The sequence below is a fragment of the Loxodonta africana genome, chromosome 20 (genome assembly GCF_030014295.1).
Source record: "Loxodonta africana isolate mLoxAfr1 chromosome 20, mLoxAfr1.hap2, whole genome shotgun sequence".
Classification (NCBI taxonomy): Eukaryota; Metazoa; Chordata; class Mammalia; order Proboscidea; family Elephantidae; genus Loxodonta; species Loxodonta africana.
Genome location: NC_087361.1, coordinates 27588515 through 27614140, shown reverse-complemented (window position 1 = coordinate 27614140; position 25626 = coordinate 27588515).

Below are 25626 nucleotides of genomic sequence, written 5' to 3'. Positions count from 1 at the left end.
GTGGCTCTTGGGTTTGAGCTGTTGACTTTTCGGTTAGCAGCCAAGCTCTTAACCACAGCACCACCAAGGCTTTTAAAATTTCTCTAGACCTTCACTAAATAAACCCACCCACAGAATGAATCTCTTTCAATCTCTGTCTCTTTCTTTTACTTTCTTACCAATGTCTCCTTCTTACTTTATTAAATTTCTACTCCAAAGAAAAACCTCCTCACGCACACTTAAAAAAATCAGCCTCAAAGAATCCAGCTACCTTGTTTGTTTTTCCCAAGGCCCACTGTTTTTGCTCTGCCAAGATACCATGTTTTATTTATTTATTTTTTTATCACTCTCTCTACTTGCTTCTCATAGGTACCCTATAGGACAGAGTAGAACTGCCCCATGGAGTTTCCAAGGAGCACCTGGTGGATTCGAACTGCTGAAGTTTTGGTTACCAGACGTAGCACTTAACCAGTATGCCACCAGGGTCGAAATCGACTCAATGGCGACGGGTTTGGTTTGGTTTGGTTTCTACTTGCTTACCTCTGAAGTCAGGGGTCTTGGATTTGTCACTGTTATCGTTGTTACTGTCATCATGGGATGTCACCATCTCCAAAGCAAATTTCATACATTGATGGACATTCACTGCTTTCTCTAGTGAAAAAATACTAGTTTACTATTAAGTCTAGTGAACAGTTGTTTACTCCAGCTGCTTCTAATTAACCCTTGAAGCTGCCTCTCTTTTAGTCATTCAGCATTCTTCAGCAAACTAATTTTCCAAGCAGCCATAATATTTAGCAACACCATCAAATGTATTACACTAAATGTACTGACCATGCATCACAGATTTATCTTCCATAATTTTTATGATGCACATTTAAACTGAGCCCAATCTAAATCCAGCTCTCAGCAGTTTTCCCATCTGTATTCAGTTATTTCATTCAGTTGCACTTGCTAAAAGCAAGAAAAAAAATGAAATATTGGACTTAACTGAACTAAAAGTAAACCTCAAACCTGGATACAGAAGAACTCAGTTTTACCCCCATGGCAGCACGCTGTCTTCTACATGGTAGTGTATGTTGTTCTTCATATCATTTAAAGTATTCTTTCGGTAGCATGATTGCCCAGGGCATTTCTGCAGTGTGTCATAAAACTCCCAAATCAGCAGGACTGCCCAGAGAACATTTCCCTCCCATTCTGAAAATTTTAAATGAATACATAAATAAATTTAAAAAAAAAAACTTTTATTTATGATCCCAACTCTGGTTTTAGGTACCAAAGACTAGTCATTAGTTCACACACAGAATTGGGGTAGAAAGTAGAAGAGCAGGAGCGCAAATACAAATGTCATTATTGTTGTTAGGTGCCATCAAGTCGGTTCCAACTCATAGCAAACCCTATGCCTGAGGGGAATTTGCCAAAGGCCAGTATTGCTCATGATGGACCTGGTATAAGTCATAAAAAACAAATTCTAGAAACAAAACATTTTTTTCTTTTTCATTACAGTTTGAAAGAAGAACAATAATGCAAGGATCCTGAAAAAAAGATCATATGGGTCTCTAGTTTCACCTCATGCTGAGCTATACTAGAATTTATTCCTAAACTTTGAATCATGTATTTTCCTTCAGAATTTTGTAACCATGGTGAATTGAAACCAAAAGTGACATGCGTTGCCTCTGGTGCAATTGTTCACTTGTGGTTATCTTTACAACCAGGTGTCAACTATTATTTGCAATATTATTTTTATTACTAGTTTCCGATAAATGAAACAATCTAGAATGGCACATTTTTATGCTTTGAAGAATGCTCTTTTCAACATTTAAGTTCACACCAGATGAAAAGGATTATGTGTTTGGTTACTTTTTGGTATTTAAGTGTGTTACAATTATTTTTAAAACTTCTGGTAGAAACACAATTGCTTAAATCAGCATCTTTCTCCTTATTCTCCTAGAAAATACAAAAAAGCAACAAAGAGAACAAGAAAAATAGCAACCCAAAACCTTGAAAAATCCATTTTAAACAAAACATGGAGATAGAGAAAATCTTCAGATTTCAAAGAAGTGTAAAGGCTACCAAAAGCAACTGAGATCTGGTTCCAGTCCTGAAAAAGGAAGTAAAGCAAAAAAAAAAAAAAAAAAGGGAGAGGAGTGAGGGGACCCAACTGCCTCACATCTTAGAAAGTAAAAACAAAAACCACACCCATTGCCGTTGAGTCAATTTTGACTCACGATGGCACTATGTGGCAGAGTAGAGCTGCCCCAGAGGTTTCCCAAGGCTGTAATCTTTATGTAAGCTGACTGCCACATCTTTCTTCCATGGAGCAGCAGATGGGTTCGAACTGCTTACCTTTGGGTTAGCAGTTGAGTGCTTAACCACTGTACTACCTGGACTGTAAATAAAACAAACAAAAAACAACAAACCTGTTACCTCCCAGTTGATTCTGACTCATGGCAGCCCTATTTGTTAGCATGTAGAACTCAGCTTCATAGAATTTTCTTAATTGTAATCTTTATGGAAGCAGGTAACCAGGACTTCCTTCCATGACAATGCTAGGGGTGTCTGAACCTTCAACCTCTAGGTTAGTTGCTGTTGGTTGCCATCGAGTTGGTTCCAACTCATGGCAACCCCATATATGCAAAACAAAACTGCTCCATAGTGTTTTCAACCTGTGACTTGTGAGGAGCAGATTGCCAGGCCGGTCTTCTGAGGTGCCTCTGGGTGAGTTCAAATTGCTAAACTTTCAGCTAGTAGTCGAGCACTTAACTGCTTTTGTCGCCCAGGAAATATATAATTATTGAAGATGAGGACTTCATGCCACCTAGCAAAATATATCTTTCATTTTTTAATAATAGATGCAGAAACTGGAAAGAACAGAAGTGAGGAAGAAGGCCTGTATGACCCAGTTTAATTCAGTAAAGCAAAATCAGGGTTTTCCCAAATAGCCACGAAGAGAAGGCAATCTACCTGGTGAAGCAGAGAAGCCGCAACTCAGGCAACTGTGTCCCCGGGAAACACACACGCAAACACAGAAACCTCCTGAAAATGGCTAGTCTATGAAAATCTTTTTTTCCCAATTAAAAACAGGAGAAAAAAAAACAAAATGTCTTCAATACAGAAATATTGTGAGGAAAATATGTAAATATGTGCACGTGAATGAACATAAAATCTTACCATCAGATAAAGAATATTCCCTAGAAAGCTGGTGCCAACGAACAATTGAAAACAGACATTTTATACTTAGATAAACGAACAAATAAAATTCAATGAAACCTTCACTTGAGTAAGAGAACGCCGTAATACAGAATATTAAATTCACAGAAGAGAGGATAGTAATAATTACTGAAGCAAATGAAATATATGGATAACTTTGTAAAGAAGGAGGAGAAATCATAGAAATAAAGAATGAACTTGAAGGAACACAAAATAAAAAAAGTACTGCAGAAAACACAAGGCAAGTGGTAACTCTAAGTGTTTACATAAATGAAAATAAAGATTGAAAATAATACAAGAAAGCATCCAGCTCAAAAAGATTTAAAAAAAAAAAAAAAGCACAGTAAGCTTTAACCAGTAGCAGAAGAAGTTAATAAATATAAAAATAGAAACTACTAAGAAATTATAGAATATTTTGAAACTAATAAATACCTCCAAAAGCAGCTAGTCCTTGGAGCAGATCTATATATGTATATACATAACCAAAAAACCAAACCAAACCCAGTGCTGTCAAGTCAATTCTGACTCATAGTGACCCTATGGGACAGGGTAGAACTGCCGCATAGAGTTTCCAAGGAGCGCCTGGCGGATTTGAACTGCCAACCTTTAGGTTAGCAGCCATAGCACTTAACCACTACGCCACCAGGGTTTCCATATATTTTTTGTTTTTTGTTTTCGTTTTTATATATACACACAGACATATGATAATCCGTTGGCCATCCTAATGAAGAAAAACATGAAACAAAATAAAAAATACAAGTAATTTTGAAGAAATAATCACCAATAAGAAAAAAAAAATAAATCCATAGAGATTATTCAACTATGTAAACAAATCTTCTGAATATCTAGGAGGGTAATCTACTAATATGTTCCACATAAAGATAAATAGATAAACATACCAATTTTTAGAGTATAATAGTAAATACTACCAAAGAACAGACTCTCCCAGAAAATGCCAGGCCCAAGTAGTTTCACGGGAAATATTCCACGTCCTTTTCAATTAGAAATTATTAATGCAATTTAAACTATTATAAACATTTAAAAGAAGAAACATTTCCAAATGATTTATTTAAAAAAATTTCATAAGTCATTGATTCTGTATCTGACACAAAAGACTGCACAAAAAAGAAAACTACAGGCCAATATCACTAATGGATATTGATTTTTTTTTTAATTCTTAAATAAGTTATTAGTAAAGAAATGTTAGTAGCAAATTAAAAAAAAAAATGGAATGTATAATTTTAAGTATGGATTATTCCAGGAATGGAAGCATGGTTCAATACTAGGAAATCTATTAATATATCACCAATAGATCCATGGAGGCAAATTTTTACAATTCTCTCTGTAAACACTATGATGACATAGATGGTTGATCGGACGAGTATAAGTCATACCAAATTTTCTGATGTTTCGAAGATGGCAGGCAATTTCTTGGCCCAAAGTTAAAAACATTCTTGTTTTGGAAAAATCCCAGACTATCAGCCCTGGCTCTGTAAAATGCCCCTTTTCCTTTCCATGAGGATTCATTTTTGTTTCAGATTTAGCAGGCAAGGTTTTATTGACCAACATATATGCAGAAACTAACCACACAAAAAGAGCAATTTTGGTTTATGCAACTCTCCTTTTTATATTCCATTAATTGCCCAGTTTATGTGACTAGAATATAAATGAAAGTCTGATAAAAAGAAAAATAAATAATGTGAATGACAACCTAGGAAAATTTTTTACAAATAATTTCATAGAAAAATAGACATAGGAAATGGACAATTCAAAGAATAGAAAATCCAAACAAAGTAAGTTCACGTTGCTCTTAAAATTATGCAAAGATGACTATCCTTATTCTTAATAAGAAATAAAAATAAAAATAATAATGAGAGAGAACTTTCACCCTTCAATTTGTAAAAATTCAAAAGTTTGGAACCCAGTCAGTTGGTGAGGCTGCCTGAAAGTAGATAATTTCATATATGATGATTGGTGTTATTAGTTATACCTCCTATGAATATAATTTAAAAATATCAATCAGTATTAAAATATGGATATACTTTACAATTGATCCTTCAGGCACATGTTCTATAGATACATTAGAACCAAAAGGAAATATGATGCATATACAATTTCTCTTTGAAACTATTTATCATGTCAACTCTTAGAAATAAACTTAATGATCATAGATTTTAAAGATATATATTTCTATTTAACAAATATTCTGCAAAAAGAGAAGAGTCCTAGTGTATTAATGAGGTGATAACTCAAGTATGTAATAGTACATTATATATGTTGTCAAAGGTTATAAACCCAGAAAAGGGTTCTGCAAAAAGAGAAGAGTCCTAGTGTATTAATGAGGTGATAACTCAAGTATGTAATAGTACATTATATATGTTGTCAAAGGTTATAAACCCAGAAAAGTGTATAGTGGATGCTTTATTCATTTTCCTCATATATATATAAACTCACGAAGAATGTTTTTAAAAAGATAGCTAGAGTTAGTTACATGATTGTGTTGGCACTGAAAGGACAGTATACTAAAGAGACAGGATAAGTTTTCATTATCCATTTTGTATAAAATATATGTTGCATTTTTCTAATACATTATTTCATTACTTCTATATTTATTAACCAGCGTTCTTATGCAAGACTTTTTCCCACCATTCATTCATTTAGTCATTCATTCTTTCTAATGACTATGGACTCGGAGATTCTAAAATACATATAGTAATATCTCTATGAACCAGGAAGGAGCCATGGTGGCCCAGAGGATAAAACACTCAGTTGATAACCAAAAGGTCAGTGGTTCAAACCCACCAGCTCCTCCTAGGGAGAAAGATATAGCAGTCTGCTTCTGTAAGACTACATACAGTCTTAGAAACCCTATATGCCAGCTCTGCTCTGTCCTATATGGTTGGTGTAAGTTGGAGTCAACTTGATGGCAATGGGCTATGAACCCAGGGTCCCTAGTTGGCACAAATGATTTGCATTCAAATACTAACCTAAAGTTTGGCAGTTCAAACCCATCCAGCGCCACTGCAAAAGAAAGACCCAGCAATCTGCTTCTTAAAGATTACAACCAAGAAAACTCAATGAAGCAGTTCTACCGTGTAACATACAGGCTCTGCAATGAATAGGAATCGACTTGGAGGCAACAGGATGTTTTTTCCTCCTATGGATTCATGTTTTGTTTTGCTTTTTAATGTATTTTTTGCATTACCATAACTGCATACTTTACATGTTGCATGTAAACTATATGAATGTGCTTCATAGGTTTATATATATATATATATATATGAGGGAGACTGAAATAATGGAGAGAAAAAATAATTTAATGTAATTAAAATTAAATTTCCAGTCCGATAAATCTATCAAATAAACACAAGAATATTATATTTTATGTAATATAAAATGTTAATAAATGTTTCAAAGCAGTTATTATACATCTCCATGTAACTGGAAAATTTTAATCTCTGCAATTGAAAATATTTTGTTTTACACCTGAGTTTTTTTTCTAACACGTTAATAAATGGAAAAGTTTACGTGAGCATTTAACGCTACACAGGCTCAAATATGTTTGAAATATAAATACTAAAAACAAGAAAGTGATTAATTACAAAACAAGTACGTTCTGTTTCAGTGTCGATCCAGAAACTCAATTGATGTCCAGTCGGTTCTGACTCACAGGGACCCTGTAGGACAGAGTGGAACTTCCCCATAAGGTTTCCAAGGCTGTAAATCACCACATCTTTCTCCCATAAAAAGGCTGGTGAGTTTGAACCACTGACCTTTTGGTTAGCAGCCGAACGCTTCACCACTGTCTTACCAGGGCTCCTCGGATCCAGGGAAGGTAACTCTAATTTTCCAAACAAAGGAAATTGATTTGATATCAATCAACACGTCAATCATCATGTAAACATTTTCAAGAAATGAAATTCAAGGCCTTAAATGTCAATGTCAAAATTTCTTTCTATTTGGTTTGTAATAAATATACCAAATATATATAATTCTATAGTTAAAAAAAGAAAAAAATTAGATGATAAAACCTAAGAGAAGTAACCATATGGCCTAGCTGAATCATCCTGTAATTCTCAGTGGTCTTAATATTAACTTTTTATAATTTTCTTATCTAGTGATCCTCATTGGTTTTAATTTTCTCCGTTTCCTTTCCTTATTTTAATTTCATTTTTAAATTTAAAAAACATGTTCCACATTTCAATACATAAACAATAAGAAAAAAGAATATTAGTGAAATATTTTACATTTTTTTCATACTAAATCTGGTTTATATTTTGTACACTCAAGCATATCTCAATAGGGTCTAGCATGTATCAATGTGGCTACCATATTGGACAGCTTAGTTTAGAGCCTTATTATGTATAGTTCAGGAATGTAATGTCAAAACGGCTTTCTTCTGATTTTCTGTAGAACATTTTCACTTGGCCTATAATATAGCCTTGTTTTTGACACGTGTATTCTAATATCTCACACAAAATTGTGACCTGTACTATTCACACCAATATTATATATTATTTAATGAGAAAATTTATTAATTTTTGAACCCTCCAAAGACCAGAGGAGGTCAGTTTAGTTCAAAGAGGCAGACAGGACTTACGTCTCCTGCTTCTTCCTTCAATGTTTTCTTCTTCATCTATTTTTTTCTCCCCTAGGCAGCCCAGAATATCCAAAAGTATGGTTTCTCTCCTTGATGCCATATCATTGTTTAGTGTAGCAAAACCTTTGTAATGACATTGTTTTCTTAGCCTGGGTTCCCCAAAATTATACTCTAATCAAAAACACTTTTCTGCAGTAGTATATTTGTGAATATTTTTTCAGGGAAAAGGGAGACAGGGCTAGGAAAACAAGAGAGAGATGGAGAAAAACTCAGTAAAAGATGGGATATTAAATAGGCATACCTACCAGCTAATGGCTTGGCTTCCCGCCAGATCTTATAAGGAGTGTTATAAAGTGTGTTTCATAACTGTCCACCCAGAGAAGAAAGGTGGAAAACATTTGGCCATCAGTTCTCATGCCCCATTTGTCAAGAGTGTTGTACCTACATGCGTGAGTGCAGAGCAAATGCCACTCTTGCATCAGAGAAGCCCAATAGGGCATATGGCTTGGTCAAGGCAAGGTGTCCAATTTTACCTTCATAAAGCTGGGCAAAACATATAAGAAAATGGTCACCAATGCATTGGCTAGAATAAGTAATAGGGCAAGAGGAGTTTGAAGTAGTATACTTTTTCTTTTCTACAACAATAAATGCATCCAAAGGGAATTCAAGTTGCTAGACTGTACAAAAAACATAACTAATTGTTTATTTTGAATATGTTTTCTGATTGTTTATCTCCCTAAAAATGTCTAAAGATTTTGGTAATAAATTTACTTAAAAGCACACACATACTCCAACCCTCTTCCTCATTCTTGACATCACATTTAATTCCCATCATCCACAAACACAATTAAGCATCTGAAACCCCCAATAAGCAAAGCACCAAGAACAGGTCAGCTCTGAAACCAGGGAAGCCAACGGTGCATATTTTGTGATTCTTAGTGAAGTAACAAAAATAAAAAAAAAAGAAAAGAAACAAAACAAAAAATCCACTGGATTGTAATTAAAATATACAGTTATGAATGAGTGTTTTATATAATTCAGAAGGCTCAAGTCATTCTTCAAATCCTATCCCCATTAGCAATCTAATTTCCAGAGAACTGATTTAAATATAATGCTTCCAAATCAGTCTCAGCATCTCATTTAAGATGAAAGTTCAGAATAAACTCAATTAAAAAAAAATCTCATATTTATATGGAGCCCTGGTGGCGCAGTGGTTAAGTGCTATGGCTGCTAACCAAAAGGTCAGCAGTTTGAATCCACCAGCAACTGCTCCTTGGAAATCCAATGGAGCAGTTCTATTCTACCCTATAGGGTCAATATGAGTAGAAATCAACTCGATGGCAACAGGTTTTAAATACATATTTTTAATAAGTAAATTTATTTTTAAGACCTATTAATGTAAAATGCTAATTTTCATCATAGCTCTGCTGATATTCTTTCATATCCTAGGGTTGTTATGAGTCAGAATCAACTCAGCAGCAGTGGGTTTGGTTTTGGCAATGGAAGTTCAGGCAGTCAAAGAACTTAAGGACTGTAGAACTCAGAGTTATGATGTAGGATTTTTTGAAATCCACCACTTTGCTTACTTACCCTATTTTACTTTTTTTTTTTCCTCTTGTTTGGTCATGTTTAACTCTGAGCCTGGGGCCCATGCTAATTTCCACTCTTGGTTTATAAGTTTAAATAATTATTAGAGGTGGAAATGCTAAAATTATGCTTATGCTACTGTATTTCTAATTTAAAAAAACTGTACTTTTGCTTCAGTGTGTCTTTCAATTCAAATTCAGTACTTGGATAATTGAAACTGGAGTTTTATTTCAATAATGCCACCCCCTGCCTCTTTCTAAGAGATCAACATTAAAACTTTTATTCTACTTCTGCCAAGTTCTATCCTGATTGAGGAGGCAGGTATTGCTCATCTCAGCATAGAGCTTTTGACATTTAAAGTAATTGGAGCAAATGAATGTGATTTTTTTTCCAAATGCTTCATATATATCATCTTTACTTTAAAACCCAAATTGCTTATGCAATGAGGAGGCTAACTCTTTTGCAGATATCAGTACAAAAATACAGCAGGAATATTAGCAGGTATAGAATGAAAATAAAATTGACTGAAAGTTGCCTACCTTAAAAATGACTCAGAAAATAAAAACAGCCCTTAAAATTTAGGCAAAGTTAAAACTTTTGTCTTTTTTTTTTCCCCCTTCAGTTCCCTTATTTTATCTGAGCAATTAACTCAAAACAAATGAAAAAGTGACAAATTTCTATCAGTATAACTCTGAATGTTTGATTCAGTGTGTGTGTATGTGTGCGTGTGTGTCTATGTGTGTGTATTTTCAAGGCTAAACCAGGATAGGCCACTGGAAAATAAGCTCCAAGACAGCAAGAGTATTCAGAAATACATGAGATCTGGGTGAAGGAAAAAATTATAGACCATAAATTCTAAATAGACAGATGTTTATTGGTCTTATGCACCACTGTAGAGCAATGCAAGTGTGGCAGGCACTGTGCAAATATTTATAGAATAAATTAATCGATTCTTTCTTCATCCCATAATTCATTTGTTTATTCATTATTCACACACAGATGTTACTATTGTTATTAGTTACCATCAAGTTGGCTCCGACTCATTGCAATCCCAAGTAAAACAGAACATTACCCCATCCTGCACAATCTTCATAATTGTTGGTAGGTTAAGTCCATTGTTTCAGCCACTGCTTATTTTGAGTAACTTCCAACCCAGGATGTTCATCTTTCAGCACTATTTTGACAATATTCTCTTGTGATCTATAGAGTTTTCATTGGTTCAAGCATAACAACAGTTGTGACGATGGCATAGGACTGGGCAGTGCTTCGTTCTGTCATACAGAGGGTCTCTATGAGTCGAAACTGACTCAATGGCACCTCACAACAACAATTTTCAAGAGTAGATCATCAGGACTTTCTTCCTAGAGTGTTTTAGTCTGAAGCTCTGCTGAAACATGTTCTTCATGGCTGACCTTGCTAGCATTTGAAAAACCAGTGGCATAGCTTCCATCATCATAGGAACACACAAGCCACCACGATATGACAAACTGACAGAATGTGGTCCACACACATATGTATGTCCTATTATAACTTTAGTACTGAGGAAGACCTTAGAAATACAAAGATGCAAAGATATTATAGATTCTCTTGTCAATGAACACACAGTTTTGAGGAGAGATAGGTATATATAGAACTACATGAATGTGATAATAGAAATTTGCCCAGGTAAAAATTCTCCAAGCTTCTTGAATACAGTCAGTGTAGGTATCAATGCAAAGACAACATTTGAACTGTTATCTTACTGTAATTATAATGATATTTATTCAGTCAAGACATTGGTCAAAATAGTGAAACAGTAGACTGCGGAGAGGCTGAATGTTGTGGGGATATTAACAGGCCTTTTAATCACCTGATGGTTTTAAGGATAGCTGAGAATCCCTTAAAATAAAAACATATTTGAGGAAAACGCATGCATAAAACTATGAAACCCTTTTTTTAAAAAGGATAGATTGTCAAATACAACAAATGCAAGAGCAGCAGAAGATAAAATAGATAATTCAGACCTCATGAAAATTAAATACTTATGTTCATCAAAATACTTCATGAAAAGAGTAAAAAGACAACCTACACACTAGGAAAAAAAAAATCTTTGAGAACCATATATCCAATTAGTGTCTAATATCCAAAATTTATATAAAACTTCTATGACTTAACAATAAAAAGACAAATAACTCAATCAAAAAATGAGCGAAGGGCATGAACAGACCCCTCACCAAAGAGGATATTCAAGCAGCCAGCAAGCACATGAAAAGATGCTCATTGTTTTAACCATTCTAAACCAAAAACCAAACCCACTACCATCAAGTTAATTCTGACTCCTAACAACCCTATAGGACAGAGTGGAACAGCCCCATAGGGTTTCCAAGGCTGCAAATCTTTACAGAAGCAGAGTGCCACATCTTTCTTCCATGGAACCACTGGGGGTTTCAAACAGCTGACATTTCAATTACCAGCCAAGAGCTTTAACCACTGGACCACGAGGGCTCCCATTAGCTGTTAGAGAGATGCAAATCAAAACTACAATAAGATACCACCTCTCACCTACTAGAATGGCAATGATTTAAAAAAGATGTTGGTAAGGATGTGAAAAGATCTGAGCTCTTATAAACTGCTGGTGGGGATATAAAAAGTACAACCATTGTGGAAAACACTATGTTAATTCCTCAAAAAATTACAAATATGACTACCAAAAGACTCAGCAATTCTACTCCTAGGTACATACCCTGTTGTGGTTGTTGTTAGCTACCATCAAGTTGATTTTCAACTCATAGCAATTCCAAGTGACAGAACAGAACTGCTCCATAGGGTTTTCTAGGCTCTAATCTTTATGCAAGCAGAACACCAGGTCTTCTTCCTGTGGAGTTGCTGGGCAGGTTTCAACCATCGACTTATCAGTTAGCAACTGAGTGCTTGACTGTTGCATCATCAGGGCTCCATCAGGTATATACCCCAGGGAACTAAAAGTAGCAACACAATCAGACATACAAGCACCTATGTTCACTGCAGCATTATTTACAGATGGTAAAAAGGTGAAACAACCCACATACCCATCAAGAGATGGATCGATAAACAAAAGGTGGAACATACATACAAGAGAATACTACACACCGTTAAAGAAAAATAAAATCCTGATACATGCAATACACATCACAACATGGATGAACCTCAAAGACATTATACTGAGTGAAATAAGTCAATCAAAAAAGGAAAAATATTGTATGACCTCACTTATACGGCACAGTAAGAATAGGAAAATAGATGGGGGGCATTGATTACTAGTGGTTACCAGGGGCAGGAGAGGGGAGGGAGAGAGGGAATCCTTCTCTGGGAAGTAGTGAATTATTGTCAAAGGTGATGAGGAAATTGGCATCAACTAAGGCTTACATAACTTGACTAATGTAACTGATATCACTAAGCTCTAGAGAGGGTAGAAAAGCAATATGGCAAATAAAGTGTTATATATAAGTTTACAACAAAAACAGTAGCCAATTAAAAAAATAAATAAAGACCACTTGTTGATTCCACTTAAGTACAACTAAACACCTTATGGGGTTAGATTTCTTGATTTGAAGATATAGGGTTATGGTTTTGTAGGTCTATCCAGTCAATTGGTCTAATGTTGTTTTTAGAGTTTTTGTTCTATCTCCTAGTTTGGTGTTAAAAGTTCTATCTCCTAGTTTGGTGTTAAAAGTTTGGTCTTAAAAGCTTATAAGTGTCCACCAAAGACACAATTGATCTCTAGCTGCCTGGAGCAGCAAAGGAAGAAGAAGACCTTGGAATCTTAGAAGGAAATTGACTGCAGGTCTAAATGCTCCCATGAACTACTACCCCTTTTACTATGAGACCAGAAGAAATGGATAGGTCTCAGCTATCATTACTGAATATTTTTGAACAAGGACCCAATATGGATCTTGATCAAAAGGTGAAAAACATGTGGAACAGAACTTCAAATTTTTATGAAAATCAGACTTATTGGATCTATTGAGACAGGGGGAGTACCTGAATCTATTGCCCTGAAATGCTCTTTAAACCTTGACTGTAACCTATCCCATGAAGCCATCTTTAAACTAAACAGCAATTTACCTAAATTAATAAAGAACGTTTGCATTGTACTCTTTTAAATAATTATCTATAGGAGATCAAAATGACAACAGTAACTCTAAAGTATAGATGAGAAATTTAAGGGACAAGGAGTGTCTTAGGCTGGGTTCTCTAGAGAAGCAAAACCAGTAAAGCGTATAATATACATAGAGTGAGAGATTTATATCAAGGAAACGGCTCACGTTTCTGTGTATCAGGATAGAGGCTTCTCTCAACTCATGCAGCCTCAGGGGCTGGTGAACCCAAGATTGGCAGGTCGGAGAGCAGGGCTCCCACTCTCAGGCTGTAAAGATCTACAAATTCAAAGATCTGCAGATAAATTGATAGCTCAAGTCCCAAGAGCCAGAGGTCAGACAAACAGGAGGCAGGACAGGATCCAGAGTGAACAAAGAAGCCAGAACATCTGCTTATATTTGGATACAGGCCACACCCCCAAGGTAACTTTCTACTGATTGGCTGCTCACAGCAAATTCAATCATGGGAGTGATCACGTGTAAACACTGAGAATCATGGGCCAGCCAAGCTGACACACAATGTTAACCATCGCAGGGAGTCCAGGTTAACAGTGATGAAAAAACCTGAGTAGATATAGTGAAAACGTAACATAATGTGAAGAATGTAACCAATGTCTATACAGGTAGAAATTGTTGACCAGGTGTATGGTCTGTAGTGTATATTTTCACCAAAAGGAAGATGTAGACCCGTATATTCAGTTAATCAGCTCATCAGTTTTCTAAAACTTGCAAAGGGATCCTATTAAGGTAATATTGTAAAAAAAAAAAAAAAAAAAATTATTGTAAGTATCGTGAAATCAGAGTAAATGGTCACTTCTCAGAAATTTTAGTTGTTTCTTACTAATTAAACTTCTGAACATATTCCCTAATCACATTCACTATTGTATCCTGATAAAAATGATAGCATAATCCTTAGTTTATGTTCTAAAACCACTATTTGAAGCGGATTCATTATTTATATGAGGTATACCTCAGATTAAAATAACATAAGAAAACATCTACCATAATTAAAATCTTTTTTAAAACATAAAGCAATTCTAGGTATGTCTCAAAGCTCTAAGAAGGTGAAAAAGAAGAAAATAATCAGCTTTAAATATACGCAGGCATGTTTTGCTTGCAAATTTTATTGTAAATCGCATTAACTAGCTAAATTTGTAATGACCAGAGACCAGAATATAAACTTGGTTTATTCCTATGTTTTTATTTTGCAGCTCTCATTCCACATCATTGCCTTTGTTTATTATACCAATTTGGAAATCACCTGTCTTTGCATTATTTTACTTTTTAATAGAATTAATTGTTTGTTATAAGCAACTTTTTAAAATCCAATCCCTCCTATTTTATTCTCTATCATTTCCTCTTTGCAAAATCCTTCATTATTTCACTTTAATGCTTCTTTAATTGACTATTGTCTTATTCTGAGTGAAAAGCAGAGGGGAGTCATTTTTTGTAAGGCCTGGAGTCTTAGAAACTCGCCGAGTTGATAATCTATGTCTGGCTAAGGGAAAAACAATTTTCTCAGTAATATATGACTTAATATCTAAATTACCAGTTAAGCCTTTAATATCATATCTTGATGACATAAATGGATAAATATTTTTGTTTGAGACCAGGAAAACATTTTAGTGATACATACGTTTAGTGAAAGCACTTACTGAATGCTGGCTGTGTGCCGGACAACCTTTTATATGATTTACAGTTCAGAAGTTAATAAATGTTTTAAGGTAGGAGTATGTTACCCATTTGATAGATGAGAGATCTAAGGCTCATGAAGATTAAGTAAACTTGCTCAAGGAAGTAACAATAACACAAGCAAAAGCAGTATTTGAAGCTAGCCATCCCAATTCCTGAGCTTAAGTATCAACCACTACGTTCTGAGAAAATAAATCACGTTTTAAAAAGAAGGGAAAAAGAAAGTATTTTATTTTTTTTAATCTTATTTTGTTTCTAGGAATCAGTTTATTTTTATATTTTATATACCTAAGAAATTTTTATCTTTTGATCATCTAATACTTTAAGATTCTGTTTTTCCTTGAAACTTTGTACTGTAATTTATATTTGATTTACCAAACCTGTTGTTGCCGAGTTGATTACGACTCATAGCAAACCTATAAAAAATAGGAGAAGAGAACTGCCCCCATATAGTTTCCAAGGAGTGGCTGGCGGATTTTGAACTACCGACTTTTTGGTTAGCAGCCATAGCTCTTAACCACTGTGCCACCAGGGCTCCAATATTTAGAATCATGAATAAGTGGACAACAGTACATCAGTGCCATGCTCCCTTGTGGAGGGTAGCAATACCTTTTATGGATGTCAATGTTGAGTTTCCTGTCATCAGGTCAGTAGTCAAGGAAATCCACTGGGACAAGAAGACTGATTTGTGCTAAAAGCCAATATTATGGCATATGAACAGCCAACAAGACCTGACAACAGAGGGTTTGGTTTTGGTTAGTGTTTTTTGGGTGCACAAAATATGGTTGGAGCTATCTAAGGAGCTTTAAACACACATTGATTCTGTTGAATAGATGTAGGCACCATCTCCCAGTTATATGACACTATTGAGGCACAGAGAATTTAAGAAACTTGTCAGAGGTTGCTCAGCTAATAAGTAGCAGAGTCATATTGAATACAGGCAACTTGGCTCCAGAACTCATTCATACTGTACACAAGTTTTTAGCTAAAAAAAAAAAAAAAATTAAACTGGAAAAGACTTAGGGAGGGAGGTCAAGAAGTAATCTCAGAACAGAAAGTAATAATATTGTTTGTTTTAAAAGATAAAGTTATCTATGAGTCAAAGATACAAATATATACCACAGATATGTAGGCCAAAGAATCAATATTCTCAGAGGTAGAATACAAGTATTTATTAACAAAACTTTGTCATTTCTACATTATATGAATATAAGGATAATATATTCTAGCATTTATATATGTCAGGCAACACACTGGCTTCAATTTAATATAATGATCAATAATAGTTACAAAATAAAGAAAATGGCTCTTAAAGAATAAATGACCTATTCACTTCCTTTTCCTGGATACTATAGATTTTATTTCATGTTTGGAGAGGAAGACAAAACATATTTAACAAGCAGAGAGAGAAAATCTGTCTGATGTTATGCAATAGGCTCTTTGAACAAGTGAGCGTTATAAGATAGGGACTTCACTTTTCTCTAGATATCTATTTACTGGAGATTCAGTCCTCTGTCTTTCCCTCCTCTACTTCATTATGCTTTGGGGAGCTCAAACTGCTTATATGACTTCAGTCTACATCATATGAATTCTAATTCTCTCCCCTCCTTTTCAGTGCCATTACTATAATTCTTTATCTCTGTGTGTCTATAAAATATTACATCATTTCTTTCTTAAGAACTCAATGTTCAGTTAATAATAATCAGTTCCTGATTTCTCAAGTAGAAATTTAAAGCTTCCTAAATACCCTAAATCAATCTGCTTTCACTCTACCCCCAATATTGCTATCAACTATTATAAAATTTGATTTCTCCCAGTAACTCCAAATTTTAATAATTTCAAATTTTAATTTTAAATTTTAATAGCAACATCCTGTTGCTATTAAAATTTATTTAAAAATCAATTGCAGATACCTCATATATTTTATATACAGATGCATGTATATAATAGAAAATGTCACTGTGTTACATTTTAGCTCATTTTTCCATCTAATTTAGCCATTTAAACAACGAGCTACCTGTAGGAGATATCAAAACATAGCATATTAATGTGTCTAATCAACACATATAAGCAACCACTCTAATCAATATTTAGTAAATATTATAAAAAAGTCACTAGAATGGAATTTAACCTTTTTTCTAGCAGGTGATAGCTATTCATTAGTTACTATTTTAATAAACAAGTAAGAGAACCAGTGAATATGAAAGGTACGTATTTATAAGCTCAGATTCTTAAAAAAAAAAATCACATTTTAATTATTTCAAAAAACAATTGTAGATTCATAACTGATGACAGTTTTAGGATCTTATATAAGTTATTTACGGTATACTTGTAAAAACAAGGATAATTAAATATTATATTTCACCTGAAACTATACCAGGCTTTTGGTCCTTGGGAACTTTTACACTGAGAAGTACTGTCTTACATGGCAGTTTCAGTCCTTTAGCTACTATTTCCCCGTGGGGAAAATTCAGATGAAATGTTATTGACGAACACTGCTGAAGCCAATGGCATTTAGCATTATTATACTGTATATAGTATATATATATATATATATTAGTATAATTTACCTGTTCTTAAATTTTGTTATTACTGAAATTTTAAATTTAGTTTTGAGTCTCAAAATCTAGGTCAAGGAATAGCCAATCTTTTTTTTTTTTTTAATTAATTTTTATTAAGCTTCAAGTGAACATTTACCATTCCAATCAGTCTGTCACATGTAGGTTTACATACATCTTACTCCCTTCTCCCACTTGCTCTCCCCCTATTGAGTCACCCCTTTCAGTCTCTCGTTTCGTGACAATTTTGCCATCTTCCCTCTCTCTCTATCTTCCCATCCCCCCTCCAGTCAAGAGTTGCCAACACATTCTCCAGTGTCCACCTAATTTAATTGGCTCACTCTTCATCAGCATCTCTCTCCCTCCCACTGAGCAGTCCTTTTCACACCTGATGAGTTGTCTTCGGAGATGGTTCCTGTCTTGTGCCATCAGAAGTTCTGGGGAGCATTGTCTCTGGGATTCCTCTAGTCGCATTCATATCATTAGGTATGGTCTTTTAGTGAGAATTTGGGGTCTGTATCCCATTGGCCTCCTGCTCCCTCAGGAGTTGTCTGTTGTGCTCCCTAGCAGGGCAGACATCGATTGTGGCCAGGCACCAACTAGTTCTTCTGGTCTCAGGGTAATGTAGGTCTCTGGTTCATGTGGCCCTTTCTGTCTCTTGGGTTCTTAGTTGTCGTGTGGCCTTAGTGTTCTTCCTTTGCCTTTGCTCCAGGTGGGTTGAGACCAATTGATGTATCTTAGATGGCCGCTTGTTGGCATTTAGGACCCCAGGCGCCACAATTCCAAGGGGGATGCAGAATGTTTTCATAATAGAATTATTTTGCCCGTTGACTTAGAAGTCTCCTCAAACCATGTTCCCCAGACCCCAGCCCCTGCTCCGCTGACCTTTGAAACTTTCATTTTATCCCGGAAACCTCTTTGCTTTTAGTCCAGTCCAATTAGGCTGACCTTCCTTGTATTGAGTGTTGTCTTTCCCTTCACCCAAAGCAGTTCTTATCTACTGATTGATCAGTCCCTCCCTCCCTCCCTCCCCACTTTGTAGCCACAAAAGTATGTGTTCTCAGTTTTTTCTATTTCTCAAGATCTTATAATAGTGGTCTTATACAATATTTGTCCTTTTGCCTCTGACTCATTTCGCTCAGCATAATGTCTTCCAGATTCCTCCATGTTATGAAATGTTTCAGAGATTCGTCACTGTTCTTTATCGATGCGTAGTATTCCATTGTGTGACTGTACCACAATTTATTTACCCATTCATCCGTTGACAGACATCTTGGTTGCTTCCAGCTTTTTGCTATTGTAAACAGAGCTGCAATAAACATGGGTGTGCATATATCTGTTTGTGTGAAGGCTCTTGTATCTCTAGGGTATATTCCGAGGAGTGGGATTTCTGGGTTGTATGGTAGTTCTATTTCTAACTGTTTAAGAAAACACCAGATAAATTTCCAAAGTGGTTGTACCATTTTACAATCCCACCAGCAGTGTATGAGAGTTCCAATCTCTCCGCAGCCTCTCCAACATTTATTATTTTGTGTTTTTTGGATTAATGCCAGTCTAGTTGGTGTGAGATGGAATCTCATCGTAGTTTTAATTTGTATTTCTCTAACGGCTAATGATCGGGAGCATTTTCTCATGTATCTGTTGGCTGCCTGAATATCTTCTTTAGTGAAATGTGTGTTCATATCCTTTGCCCACTTCTTGATTTGGTTGTTTGTCTTTTTGTGGTTGAGTTTTGACAGAGTCATATAGATTTTAGAGATCAGGCGCTGGTCTGAGATGTCATAACTGAATATTCTTTCCCAGTCCGTAGGTGGTCTTTTTACTCTTTTGGTGAAGTCTTTAGATGAGCATAGGTGTTTGATTTTTAGGAGCTCCCAGTTATCTGGTTTCTCTTCATCATTTTTGGTAATGTTTTGTATTCTGTTTATGCCCTGTATTAGGGCTCCTAGGGTTGTCCCAATTTTTTCTTCCATGATCTTTATTGTTTTAGTCTTTATGTTTAGGTCTTTGATCCACTTGGAGTTAGATTTGTGCATGGTGTGAGGTATGGGTCCTGTTTCATTCTTTTGCAAATGGATATCCAGTTATGCCAGCACCATTTGTTAAAAAGACTATCATTTCCCCAATTGACTGACACTGGTCCTTTGTCAAATATCAGCTGCTCATACATGGATGGATTTATATCTGGGTTCTCCATTCTGTTCCATTGGTCTATGTGCCTGTTGTTGTACCAGTACCAGGCTGTTTTGACTACTGTAGCTGTATAATAGGTTCTGAAATCAGGTAGAGTGAAGCCTCCCACTTTCTTCTTCTTTTTCAGTAATGCTTTGCTTATCCGGGGGTTCTTTCCCTTCCATATGAAATTAGTGATATGTTTCTCTATCCCCTTAAAATATGACATTGGTATTTGGATTGGAAGTGTGTTATATGTATAGATGGCTTTTGGTAGAATAGACATTTTTACTATGTTAAGTCTTCCTATCCATGAGCAGGGTATGTTCTTCCACTTAAGTATGCCCTTTTGAATTTCTTGTAGCAGAGTTTTATATTTTCTTTGTATAGGTCTTTTACATCCTTGGTAAGATTTATTCCTAAGTATTTTATCTTCTTGGGGGCTACTGTGAATGGTATTGATTTGGTTATTTCCTCTTCGGTGTTCTTTTTGTTGATGTAGAGGAATCCAAGTGATTTTTGGATGTTTATTTTATAACCTGAGACTCTGCCAAACTCTTCTATTAGTTTCAGTAGTTTTCTGGAGGATTCCTTAGGGTTTTCCATGTATACGATCATGTCATCTGCAAATAGTGATAGCTTTACTTCCTCCTTGCCAATCTGGATACCCTTTATTTCTTTATCTAGCCTAATTGCCCTGGCTAGGACTTCAAGTACGATGTTGAATAAGAGTGGTGATAAAGGGCATCCTTGTCTGGTTCCCGTTCTCAAGGGAAATGCTTTCAGGTTCTCTCCATTTAGAGTGATATTGGCTGTTGGCTTTGCATAGATGCCCTTTATTATGTTGAGGAATTTTCCTTCAATTCCTATTTTGGGAAGAGTTTTTATCATAAATGGGTGTTGAACTTTGTCAAATGCCTTTTCTACATATATCATGTGGTTTTTGTCTTTTGTTTTATTTATGTGATGGATTACATTAATGGTTTTTCTGATATTAAACCAGCCTTGCATACCTGGTATAAATCCCACTTGGTCAGGGTGAATTATTTTTTTGATGTGTTGTTGGATTCTATTGGCTAGAATTTTGTTGAGGATTTTTGCATCTACGTTCATGAGGGATATAGGTCTAAAATTTTCTTTTTTTGTAATGTCTTTACCTGGTTTTGGTATCAGGGAGATGGTAGCTTCATAGAATGAGTTGGGTAGTATTCCGTCTTGTTCTATGCTTTGAAATACCTTCAGTAGTAGTGGTGTTAAGTCTTCTCTGAAGGTTTGGTAGAACTCTGCAGTGAAGCCGTCTGGGCCAGGACTTTATTTTGTTGGAAGTTTTTTGATTACCATTTCAATCTCTTTTTTTGTTATGGGTGTATTTAGTTGTTCTACTTCTGAATGTGTTAGTTTAGGTAGGTAGTATTTTTCCAAGAATTTATCCATTTCTTCCAGGTTTTCAAATTTGTTAGAGTACAATTTTACGTAGTAATCTGAAATGATTCTTTTAATTTCATTTGGTTCTGTTGTGATGTGATCCTTCTCGTTTCTTATTCGGGTTATTTGTTTCCTTTCCTGTTTTTCTTTAGTCAGTCTGGCCAATGGTTTATCAATTTTGTTAATTTTTTCAAAAAACCAGCTTTTGGCTTTGTTAATTTTTTCAATTGTTTTTCTGTTCTCTAATTCATTTAGTTCAGCTCTAATTTTTATTATTTGCTTTCTTCTGGTGCCTGATGGGTTCTTTTGTTGCTCACTTTCTATTTGTTCAAGTTGTAGGGACAGTTCTCTGATTTTGGCTCTTTCTTCTTCTTGTATGTGTGCATTTATCGATATAAATTGGCCTCTGAGCACTGCTTTTGCTGTGTCCCAGAGGTTTTGATAGGAAGTATTTTCATTCTCGTTGCTTTCTGAGAATTTCCTTATTCCCTCCTTGATGTCTTCTATAACCCAGTCTTTTTTCAGGAGGGTATTGTTCATTTTCCAAGTATTTGATTTCTTTTCCCTAGTTTTTCTGTTATTGATTTCTAGCTTCATTGCCTTGTGGTCTGAGAAGATGCTTTGTAATATTGCGATGTTTTGGATTCTACCAAGATTTGTTTTGTGACCTAATATTTGGTCTATTCTAGAGAATGTTCCATGTGCACTAGGAAAAAAAGTATATTTTGCAGCAGTTGGGTGGAGAGTTCTGTATAAGTCTATGAGGTCAAGTTGGTTGATTGTTGTAAGTAGGTCTTCCGTGTCTCTATTGAGCTTCTTACTGGATGTCCTGTCCTTCTCCGAAAGTGGTGTGTTGAAGTCCCCTACTATAAATGTGGAAGTGTCTATCTCACTTTTCAGTTCTGTTAAAATTTGATTTATGTATCTTGCAGCCCTGTCATTGGGTGCATAAATATTTAATATGGTTATGTCTTCCTGATCAATTGTCCCTTTTATCATTATATAGTGTCCTTCTTTATCCTTTGTGGCGGATTTAAGTCTAAAGTCTATTTTGTCAGAAATTAATATTGCTACTCCTCTTCTTTTTTGCTTATTGTTTGCTTGATATATTTTTTTCCATCCTTTGAGTTTTAGTTTGTTTGTGTCTCTAAGTCTAAGGTGTGTCTCTTGTAGGCAGCATATAGATGGCTCGTGTTTCTTTATCCAGTCCGTGACTCTCTGTCTCTTTATAGGTGCGTTTAGTCCATTTACATTCAGCGTAATTATAAATAAGTAAGTTTTTAGTGCTGTCATTTTGATGCCTTTTCATGTGTGTTGTTGACCTTTTCATTTTTCCACATGCTTTTTTGTGCTGAGCTGTTTTTCTTAGTAGATTGTGAGATCCTCATTTTCATAATGTTTAACTTTATGTTTGTTGAGTCGTTACGTTTTTCTTGAGTTATGGAATTCATATTCCTTTTTGTGGTTACCTTATTATTTACCCCTATTTTTCTAAGTGAAAACCTAACTTGTATAGTTCTATATCACCTTGTATCACTCTCCATCTGGCAGTTCAATGCCTCCTATATTTAGTCCCTCTTTTTGATTATTGTGATCGTTTATCTATTGATTTCCATGATTTCCTGTTGTGTGCATTATTTTGTTTATTTATTTATTTTTTAGAATTAATCTTACTTTGTTTGTTTTTGTGCTCTCCCTATTTGAGTTGCGTTGATATCAGGACGTTCTGTTTTGTGACCTTGTATTGTGCTGGTACCTGATATTATTGGTCATCAGGCCAAACAATCTCCTTAAGCATTTCTTGCAGTCTTGGTTTAGTTTTTGCAAATTCTCTAAACTTGTGTTTATCTGTAAATATCTTAATTTCTCCTTCATATTTCAGAGAGAGTTTTGCTGGATATATGATCCTTGGTTGGCAGTTTTTCTCCTTCAGTGCTCTGTATACGTCGTCCCATTCCCTTCTTGCTTGCATGGTTTCTGCTGAGTAGTCTGAACTTATTCTTATTGATTCTCCTTTGAAGGAAACCTTTCTTTTCTCCCTGGCTGCTTTTAAAATTTTCTGTTTGTCTTTGGTTTTGGCAAGTTTGATGATGATATGTCTTGGTGTTTTTCTTTTTGGATCAATCTTCAATGGGGTTCGATGAGCATCTTGGATAGATATCCTTTCGTCTTTCATGATGTCAGGGAAGTTTTGTGTCAGGAGTTCTTCAACTATTTTCTCTGTGTTTTCTGTCCCCCCTCCCTGTTCTGGGACTCCAATCACTCGCAAGTTATCCTTCTTGATAGAGTCCCACATGATTCTTAGGGTTTTTTCATTTTTTTTAATTCTTTTATCTGATTTTTTTTCGGCTATGTTGGAGTTGATTCCCTGGTCCTCCAGAAGTCCCAGTCTACATTCTAATTGCTCAAGTCTGCTCCTCTGACTTTCTATTGCGTTGTCAAATTCTGTAATTTTATTGTTAATCTTTTGGATTTCTACATGCTGTCCCTCTATGGATTCTTGCAACTTATTAATTTTTCCTCTATGTTCTTGAATAACCTTTTTGAGTTCTTCAACAGTTTTATCAGTGTGTTCCTTGGCTTTTTCTGCAGTTATCCTAATTTCATTTGTGATATCTTTAAGCATTCTGTAAATTAGTTTTTTATATTCTGTATCTGATAATTCCGGGATTGTATCTTCATTTGGGAAAGATTTTGATTCTTTTGTTTGGGGGGTTGGAGAAGCTGTCATGGTCTGTTTCTTTATGTGGTTTGATATGGACTGCTGTCTCCGAGCCATCACTGGGAAACTAGATTTTCCAGGTAATCAGCTAAAAAAAAAATGCAGTCAGATCCCTATCTGAATTCTCCTTCTGGCTCAGGATATTCAGATGTTAATGGGGCCTCCTGGGGAGGGTGGGGGAGGGATACGAGAGCTAGGCATGTAGCACCACAGAATATAGAGCTGATCCCCGCGTTCACACTCCACCCCCGTCCGCCAGAATCCCGGCAGGACGGCTGCCCGGCTGGGATGCTACTCTCCCCGCTCCAAGATCAGTCACTTCCTCCCGGGGATTTCTCCCTTCGGTGCGCCACACCACTTGCGCGAACTGAGTGGGCTTGGCCCTCACGAACAGCTGGCCTCACCCCCGGAGTCTATTCAGGGGAATGTGCTCACACCCCGCCCGCTCTCGCCAAGATCCCATCGGGATGGCTCCCCGGCTGGGACGCTGCTCTCCCCGCTCCAAGATCCGTCACTTCCTCCCGGGGACTTCTCCCTCCGGTGCGCTGCACCGCTCGCGTGAACTGGGTGGGTGTGGCCCTCACGAACGCCTGGGCGTCCCTCCCAGGGTCGCTTTAGGGAAATATAGCTGATCCCCCCGCTCGCCCCACGCCCGCTTCCCGCCAACTTCTGGCAGGACGGCTCCCTGGCTGGGACGCTGCTCTCCCTGCTCCAAGATCAGTTACTGCCTCCCGGGTGTTTCTCCCACTGGCTGCGCCGCTACGCCGCCTGCGCCAACCAGCTAGACTTCCTCACGGGATGGGTTCGGTGGGGGTAGGGCTGGACCCCTTGTCTGTGCCGTCTGCCCCCCTGGGCTCTGCCCCAGCCCGGGTTCCGAAGGTCACCTGCCTGGTACGCTGGTTCTTAGTTCTGAAAACGATCGCTGTCTGCTCGTATTTGTTCATTCTCCATCTCTAAGTCTGTGTTTGTTGTTCAGAGTTCGTAGATTGTTATGTATGTGATCAATTCACTTGTTCTTCCGAGTCTTTGTTGCTAGAGGGATCCGCGGTAGCGTCCACCTAGTCCGCCATCTTGGCCCCGCCCCCGCCAATCTTTTAAAGAATCTCCTGGGCATAGCCTTTTTCAACTGCATACTTTTATTCTTGTAATCAGGGACACACCTGAATCAGCACATACTGACAACTGTCCTTACAGAGATTTCACAGACACTGTCCAGAGCTTGTCTGGGACAGTAATTCTGACATAAGACATGCAGGCTCTTACATTATCAATTTTTCTCCTTGTTCTTCTATTTTGCCTTTCTTATTTGATCATTAGCCTTCATTCAAGGCTGCTAGATAATCAATGAAGGCACAGCAGCCATGAGTCTGCAGTTAGTTAGTAAAGAAAAATGCTGTATCACAGACCACAAGCAGCAATTGACATTTTAAATAGCTTTTCAGAAAGTTCACAGGAAAAAAAGCAGCATTAGTGCTAGGACTGGATTTTATATACGGTAGGACCTCAACAATTGGTGTCTATAGTGAAGGCTGACACGTAAGATTATGTTGTTGTTAGATGTCCCCAAGT